This window comes from Triticum urartu, chromosome 5A (genome assembly GCF_056163025.1).
Source record: "Triticum urartu cultivar PI428250 chromosome 5A, HENAU_Tu73, whole genome shotgun sequence".
NCBI classification, from domain to species: Eukaryota; Viridiplantae; Streptophyta; class Magnoliopsida; order Poales; family Poaceae; genus Triticum; species Triticum urartu.
In genome coordinates this window covers 682,969,297-682,977,570 of record NC_141877.1, presented here as the reverse complement: position 1 = coordinate 682,977,570, position 8,274 = coordinate 682,969,297, and the positions used below count along the sequence as shown (strand labels likewise).

Here is an 8,274-nt window from a genome sequence, read left to right as displayed (position 1 = left end):
TCATCAACATCTTCACCAGCACCATCTCCTCTCAAACCCTAGTTCATCTCTTGTATCCAATCTTTGTCTCATAGCCTGAGATTGGTACCTGTAGGTTGCTAGTAGTGTTGATTACTCCTTGTAGTTGATGCTAGTTGGTTTACTTGGTGGAAGATTATATGTTCAGATCCTTAATGCATATTAATACCCCTTTGACTATGAACATTAATATGATTTGTGAGTAGTTAATTTTGTTCCTGAGGACATGGGAGAAGTCTTGCTATTAGTAGTCATGTGAATTTGGTATTCGTTCGATATTTTGATGAGATGTATGTTGTCTCTCCTCTAGTGGTGTCATGTGAACGTCGACTACATGACACTTCACCATTATTTGGTCCTAGAGGAAGGCATTGGGAAGTAATAAGTAGATGATGGGTTGCTAGAGTGACAGAAACTTAACCCTAGTTTATGCGTTGCTTCGTAAGGGGTTGATTTGGATCCATATGTTTCATGCTATGGTTAGGTTTACCTTAATACTTATTTTGTAGTTGCGGATGCTTGCATTAGGAGTTAATCATAAGTGGGATGCTTGTCCAAGTAAGGGCAGCACCCAAGCACTGGTCCACCCACATATCAAATTATCAAAGTACCGAACGCGAATCATATGAGCGTGATGAAAACTAGCTTGACGATAATTCCTATGTGTCCTCGGGAGCGTTTTCCTCTATATGAGAAATTGTCCAGGCTTGTCCTTTTCTACAAAAAGGATTGGGACACCTTGTTGCACCTTATTTACTTTAGTTACTTGTTGCTCGTTACCAATTATCTTATCACAAAACTATTAGTTACCGATAATTTCAGTGCTTGCAGAGAATACCTTACTGAAAACCGCTTGTCATTTCCTTCTGCTCCTCATTGGGTTCGACACTCTTACTTATCAAAAGGACTATGATAGATCCCCTACACTTGTGGGTCATCAATGATCCGGCCCCGATGGCAAGCATCTAGTACATAAAAGTTGCAGGCAGCAGCGGCGATGGCGCCAGTGACAACAACACGTTGTAGTGCATGAGAGGAGCCAATGTACTATATTCGATGAATCCCCGATGCTACTCTGCCCCAATGGACATAAGACTGGGCGAGGCATATGATGGCGTCACCACCTTCTTCCGTCCAGTGCTCTTATGGAAAATTCTGCAGACAACATACTCCTCCTACCAAGATACATAAACCAAATTAGTTAAAATCAATAATTGTCACTAGCTAGATATGTATGTACAAGAGAATTCATCCGTCATGAGTACTACTAGTCAAGGACTAAAAATACCTTGGAATTCACATTAATGTTGGCGGCTTCGACGATGTTGGTGGGCAAGTTGGGTGTCGGTTGCTTGTCGATCTCGATTCCGTACTCATGCATGATCCAGTTTGTCTTCCTCCCCCTAGGGGCCATGCCCTTGTAGAAGACCAGTGTCTTCTTCATGCCGATGAGACTTTTGGTCGGCGGTAGAATGATCTCCTTGTCCTTTGTGGTAGCCTTCCAATAGCCAGCATTCATGGCCCGGTTGGTCCGTATCCCGGTAAGGTACTTGAGGTCTTTTTAGGAGAAGAAGTATCGCTCCTTCTCCCCCATGTTTACCTCATTTTGGAGATTCCATAGCTCGTATTTTTTCATATCCACCTCCCTTACTATCGTCATGTCGAAGGCTTTCATTAGAACCTTCGGGACCAGGTAGAAGATCATGATCTCCATGTTCGTCGGGTGAAATCTGATCCCTGGCGGCAGATTCAGCTGTTGTTTCTGCTGCTGAACTTGAAGGTGGCTTGCCATGGTAAAGGATCTTTGGGAAATGTGTGCGGGTTTGAAACAAATGTTGAGGGCAACGATAGAGATGTGTCTATTTATGGAAGACATTCAATGATATATAGAGATATAGGAGGGAGATGCTTAAATAGGACCGAATGCATGTACTGGCAAGATACTTTCCAGAGAAGTCTTGACGTTTTTTGGGCTTTGTTTAATTTGTTTTTATTGGTATTGGATGGATGTATGCTAGATAGCTAGATAGATAGACATGCGTCCCTGTCGTTTACAACTGTATGCTGCTTGTCTTGCTGTGGGGGCCATGTCCAGGTGGTGAAAAATGTCACATGTTTTAAAAAACGTAAGTGCCATTTAAAAAGTGTTTATACAATTTACGAAAGGTTTGAGCAATTTAAAAAATGTGGCATGCATTGAAAAATGTATGTTACATTTAAAAAAATGTTCACTGGTCCAAAAATATTTTTGTGGCATTTTAAATAAATTGGATGCAATGTAAAAAAAATGTTTGTATCATGTAAAAATATGTACAAATAAGTAGGGTGCGCCACACTAACCATCATGGATGATCCAGCCCCGATGGCAAGCATCTGGTACACAGACGTTGCACGCAGCAGCGGCGGTGGCGCCAGTGACAACAACACGTCGTAGTCCATGAGAGGAGGCAATGTACTTGATTCGAGGAAGTCTCGATGTTGCCACCTTCTTCAGTCCTGTGGTCTTATGGAAAATTCTCGAGACCACATACTCCTCCTACTAACATACGTAAACTAAATTAGTTAAAATCAATAATTGTCACTAGGTGGATATGTATGTACAAGAGAATTCATCAGTCATGAGTACTACTAGTCAAGGACTAAAAATACCTTGGAAGACACATTATTGATGGCGGCTTCGACGATGTTGGTGGGCAAGTTGGGTGTCGGCTGCTTGTCGATCTCGATTTTGTACTCATGCATCATCCAGTTTGTCTTCCTCCCCCGAGGGGCCCTGCCCTTGTAGAAGATCAGTGTCTTCTTCATGTTGATGAGACTTTAGGTCGGCTATACAATGATCTCCTTGTCCTTTCTGGTAGCCTTCCAATAGCAAGCGTCCATGGCCTGGTTAGTCCGTATCCCGGTGGGGTACTTGAGGTCTTTCTAGGAGAAGAAGTATTGCTCCTTATCCCCCATGTTAACCTCATTTGGGAGATTCCATAGCTCGTATTTTTTCATATCCACCTCCCTTGCCATCGTCATATCGAAGGCTTTCTTCAGAACCTTGGGGTCCAGGTAGAAGATGATGATCTCCATGTTCGTCGTGTGAAACCTGAACCCTGGAGGCAGATTCAGCTATTGTTTTTGTTGCTGAACTTGATGGTGGCTTGCCATGGTGAAGGATCTTTGGGAAATGTGTTGCTGGGTTGGAACAAATGTTGGGGGCAACGATAGAGATGTGTCTATCTATGGAAGGAATTCAATATGATATATAGAGATAGGAGGGAGATGCTTCAATAGGACCGAATGCATGTACTCGCAAGATACTTTCCTGAGAAGCTTTGACGTTGTCCGGGCTTCATTTAATTTGTTTTTATTGGCATTGGATGGATGTATGCGAGCTAGCTAGATAGATAGACATGCCTCCCTATCATTAACAACTGTAAGCTGCTTGTCCTGCTTTGGGGGCCAAGACCAAGTGGTGAAAAATTTCACGTGTTTTAAAAAATGTAAGTCCTTTTTAAAAAAGTGTTTATACAATTTATGAAAGGTTCATGCAATTTAGAAAAATCATACATTCAAAAAATGTTTGTTACATTTTAAAAAATGTTCACTAGTCCAAAAATATTTTTGTGACATTTCAAAAAAATTGATGCAATGTAAAACAAAATGTTTGTCTAATGTAAAAATATGTACACAGATGTTGGGAGCGCCCCACTACCCATCATGGATAATCTGACCCCAATGGCAAGCATCTGGTACACAGAAGTTGCAGGCAGCAGCGGCGGTGGCACCAGTGACAACAACACGTCGTAGTCCATAAGAGGAGCCAATGTATTGGATTCGAGGAAGACCCGATGTTGCTCTACCCCAATGTACATAAGATCGGGCGGGGCATATGATGGCATCACCACCTTCTTAAGTCTTGTGCTCTTATGGAAAAGTCTGCAGACCACGTAATCCTCCTACCAATACATAAACCAAATTAGTTAAAATCAATAATTGCCACTAGCAAGATATGTATGTACAAGAGAATTCATCATTCATGAGTACTACTAGTGAAGGACTAAAAATACCTTGGAAGACACATTAATGATGGTAGCTTCGCTGATGTTGGTGGGTGGTTCGGGTGTCGGCTGCTTGTCGATCTCGATTATGTACTCATGCATGATCCAGTTTGTCTTCTTCCCCCAAGGGGCCCTGCCCTTGTAGAAGACCAGTGTCTTCTTCATGCCGATGAGACTTTTGGTCGGCAGTAGAATGATCTCATTGTCCTTTCCGGTAGCCTTCCAATAGCCAGCGTTCATGGCTCGGTTGGTCCGTATCCCATTGGCGTACTTGAGGTCCTTCTAGGAGAAGAAGTATCGCTTCTTCTCCCCCATGTTTACCTCATTTGGGAGATTCCATAGCTTTTATTTTTTCCATATCCACCTCCCTTACCATCGTCATGTCGAAGGCTTTCTTCAGAACCTTGAGGACCAGGTAGAAGATGATGGCCTCCATGTTTGTCGGCTGAAACCTATACCCTGGCGGCATATTTAGCTATTGTTTCGTTGTTGAACTTGAAGGTGGCTTGCCATGGCGAAGGCTCTTTGGGAAATGTGTGCTCGGGTGGAACAAATGTTGGGGGCAACGATAGAGATGTGTCTATCTATGGAAGGAATTCAATGATATATAGAGACATAGGAGGGAGATGCTTAAATAGGACCGAATGCATGTACTGGCACGATACTTTCCAGAGAAGCTTTGACATTGTCTGGGCTTTGTTTAATTTGTTTTTATTGGCAGTGGATAGATGGATGCGAGCTAGCTAGATATATAGACATGCCTCCCTATCCTTTACAACTGTATGCTGCTTGTCTTGTTGTGGGTGCCATGTCCAGGTGGTGAAAATGTCACGTGTTTAAAAAAATGTAAGTGCCACTTTAAAAAGTTTTTATACAATTTACAAAAGGTTCGTGCAAGTTAAAAAATGTTTCGTACAGTCAAAAAATGTATGTTACATTTTAAAAAAAGTTCACTAGTCCACAATGTTTCTGTGATATTTTTAAAAAAAATTGGATGAAATGTAAAACAAAATGTTTGTCTAATGTAAAAGTATGTACACAGAAGTTTGGAGCGCCACACTACCCATCATGGATGATTCTGCCCCGATGGCAAGCATCTGGTACACACAAGTTGCAGGCAGCAGCGGCGGTGGCGCTACTGACAACAACACGTCGTAGTCCATGAGAGGAGCCAATGTACTGGATTCGAGGAAGCCCCGATGCTGCTATGACTGAATGGACATAAGACTGGGCGGGGCATATGACGGCATCACCACCTTCTTCCATCATGTGCTCTTATGGAAAATTCTGCAGACCACATACTCCTCCTACCAACGTACATAAACTAAATTAGTTAAAATCAATAATTGTCACTAGCTAGATTTGTATGTACAAGAGAATTCATCAGTCATGAGTACTACTAGTCAAGGACTAAAAATACCTTGGAAGACACATTAATGGTGGCGGCTTTGATGAAGTTGGTGGGCCAGTCGGGTGCCGACTACTTGCCAATCTCGATTATATACTCGTACATGATCGAGTTTATTCCCCCCCCCCCTGGGGGGCCCTGGCCTTGTAGAAGACCAGTATCTTCTTCATCCCGATGAGACTTTTGGTCGGGGTAGAATGATCTCATTTTCCTTTTCGATAGCCTTCCAATAGCCAGCGTTCATGGCCCGGTTGGTCTGTATCCCGGTGGGGGTACTTGAGGTCCTTCTGGTAGAAGAAGTATCGCTCCTTCTCCCCATGTTTACCACATTTGGGAGATTCCATAGCTCGTATTTTTTCATATCCACCACCCTTACCATCGCCGGGTTCAAGGATTTCTTCAACACCTTGGGGATCAAGTAGAAGATGGTGGTCTCCATGTCCGTCGGGTGAAACCTGAAACCCGGAGGCATATTTAGCTGTTGTTTCTGCTACTGAACTTGAAGGTGGCTTGCCATGGCAGAGGCTCTTTGGGAACTGTGTGCTGACGTGGAACATATGTTGGGGGCAACAATAGATATGTGTCTAACTATGGAAGGAATTCAATGATATATAGAGACTAGCACAATGCCCGTGCGTTGCTACTGAACCATAAAAAGATGATGAGATATTGCTGCCTTAAGAGATCATCGAAAGATGATGATGTCATATGACTATTGCATGGTTTACATAATCGAAAAGAAAGTGTAAATATAACAAAAGTCATGTTGTACTCATTGATGATTTTTAAACGATCATTGTAGGTCATGCGCGAGATTTACAGTGAGATAACATTTTAAATATTAAAACATAGGTGAATGGTCATGAGTAATTCGAATGCACAAGATCGTGGATCTCGTAGGAGGACAACGTGTATGACCACGTTGAAATTGCAATGTGTTCACTCTCTCCCCTGCAAAAAAAATGTGTTCACTCTCTTCTGTGATGCTATAGAACTAGAAGAATTGGTTGGGCAGAGAAATTAATATAAACGCCATGATTTTGAACTGGAGTCCTATGCATTTATAATCTATGTTTTTATAAGTGTTATTCTCATATTAGGGTAGTAGTGTATTTGTTTATTCGGGATAGGTCTCAGAAAAATAACATTCGTTTATTCTATCTTTTGGAAAGTTGCTAGTCTCACATGTGGATAGAAGTGCATTTGTTTATTTGCATGGTCCCGTATGTGAACTCACGACCAACTCCAACCTTTATAAGTTGAAATATATGAAAGGGAGATGCTTAAATACGACAAAATGCGTGTACTGGCAAGACACTTTCCAGAGAAGTTATGACATTTACTGGGCTTTGTTTAATGTTTTTATATTGGCAGTGGATGGATGTATGCGAGCTAGCTAGATAGATAAAGATACCTCCCTATCCTTTACAACTGTATGTTGCTTCTCTTGTCATGGGGGGCCATGCCCAGTTGGTGAATAGTGCTAGGTTTCTCGAATCTATCTAAGCCATGTCATGCCAGATTGAACTCTTTTGGTTTCTTGCCATTCTCATTAATCTATGCATATGTACTCCTCATGATATGCCCTACTTTGCTGTTGATGCCTAGCTTTGCACTGCAATGCAACCATGTATTCCACCCTATATACAAGACCTGGAGGTGAAATCTGCGAGTTTATATATTCCATCCTATGCATTCATATACTATATATAGCCTATGTAGGATTACACGAAAACCATGTGCCTTCTCTAGACAATGTGTGACAAGGAGAGCAGCTTCGATGGATTATTTATTATGTTGGGTACAAGGTGGTGCCTACGAGTGTCAGTAGCATTCACATCGATCTCTCTCTCACCTCCCCCCTTGTGAAAACAATACCCTTGGCTCACTTACCATCGGGCAAAAGGGGCAGGCGCGAACCGCTGCTGAATTCTCGCATACATAAGAGGGACTTCACATTCCCTCAACCAAATACAGAAATGTATATTACATATAACAATCTCTACTTCACATTCCTTCTCCTTTTTTGGATCACCCTGCCACTTTTGGAAATGTGTGCTTGGGCTGAGGACTATCACCCTGTCACTTTGCCAGCCAACAAAACTGTTGTACAAACCGTGGTGCGTGGTTCAGTTTGTCTATATGAGGAAGTACTAAGTGATCATCTAATATATAGGAAATGAAAAAGAGGGAAGAGGAAAGACCAAATCTCAACACACAACATGCATCCTTGATGCCACCGCCCGAGCAAAATATATATGTAGGACAAATGTTTCCTACCACCCGGTGGTAGTTATTCTCCCGTGAGTTTTATATATTGTATGTAGTATCTGTCAGAATCGAGAGTGTGCACGTCTAGTATGTAGTATATAAGACTATTTGGGTAGTATATATCCCACTATTTAGGTAGTATATAATAGTTTTCTGTTATATTACTTTATGCATGCAAATATGAAGGTAGTTTCAAAATACATAAAAAAATTGCAGTCACATGCAACTTTTTCATATAGGTCACTTTGAGAAATCATAGATATAATATACATACATAGAATGATAAAGTGGCATATATACTACCACGTGATAGTATATGACACATGTGGGTAACTACCACTGGATGGTATGATATATTTCCCCATATATAATACATAAAACTGTTTACATAATTTTTAGAAAAATGTTAAACATGCATTTGAAAAAGGTTAATCATCTGTACGAACAATGTTTGTGACATTAAAAATATGAAAAGTGTTTAACAAAAATATATGTGCCATTTTTAAAAGTGTTTATACAATGTACAATAGG

General features: G+C 41.3%; 4 pseudogenes across 1 annotated transcript; all 4 read right to left on the bottom strand.

Annotated features, from left to right (window-relative positions):
- Positions 1-1,088: 1,088 nt before the first annotated feature.
- LOC125507662 (NAC domain-containing protein 100 pseudogene) lies at positions 1,089-1,810 on the bottom strand (annotated as a pseudogene).
- Positions 1,811-2,040: 230 nt separating this feature from the next.
- Positions 2,041-3,171, bottom strand: LOC125507663 (NAC domain-containing protein 92-like; annotated as a pseudogene).
- Positions 3,172-3,614: 443 nt separating this feature from the next.
- Positions 3,615-4,639, bottom strand: LOC125507664 (NAC domain-containing protein 92-like; annotated as a pseudogene). The gene is made up of 2 exons (XR_015603722.1): positions 4,074-4,639; positions 3,615-3,962 (listed from the first exon to the last, which is right to left on the bottom strand). The product of XR_015603722.1 is annotated as an NAC domain-containing protein 92-like (transcript).
- A 444-nt stretch (positions 4,640-5,083) lies between these two features.
- Positions 5,084-5,989, bottom strand: LOC147974142 (NAC domain-containing protein 100-like; annotated as a pseudogene).
- Positions 5,990-8,274: the final 2,285 nt, after the last annotated feature.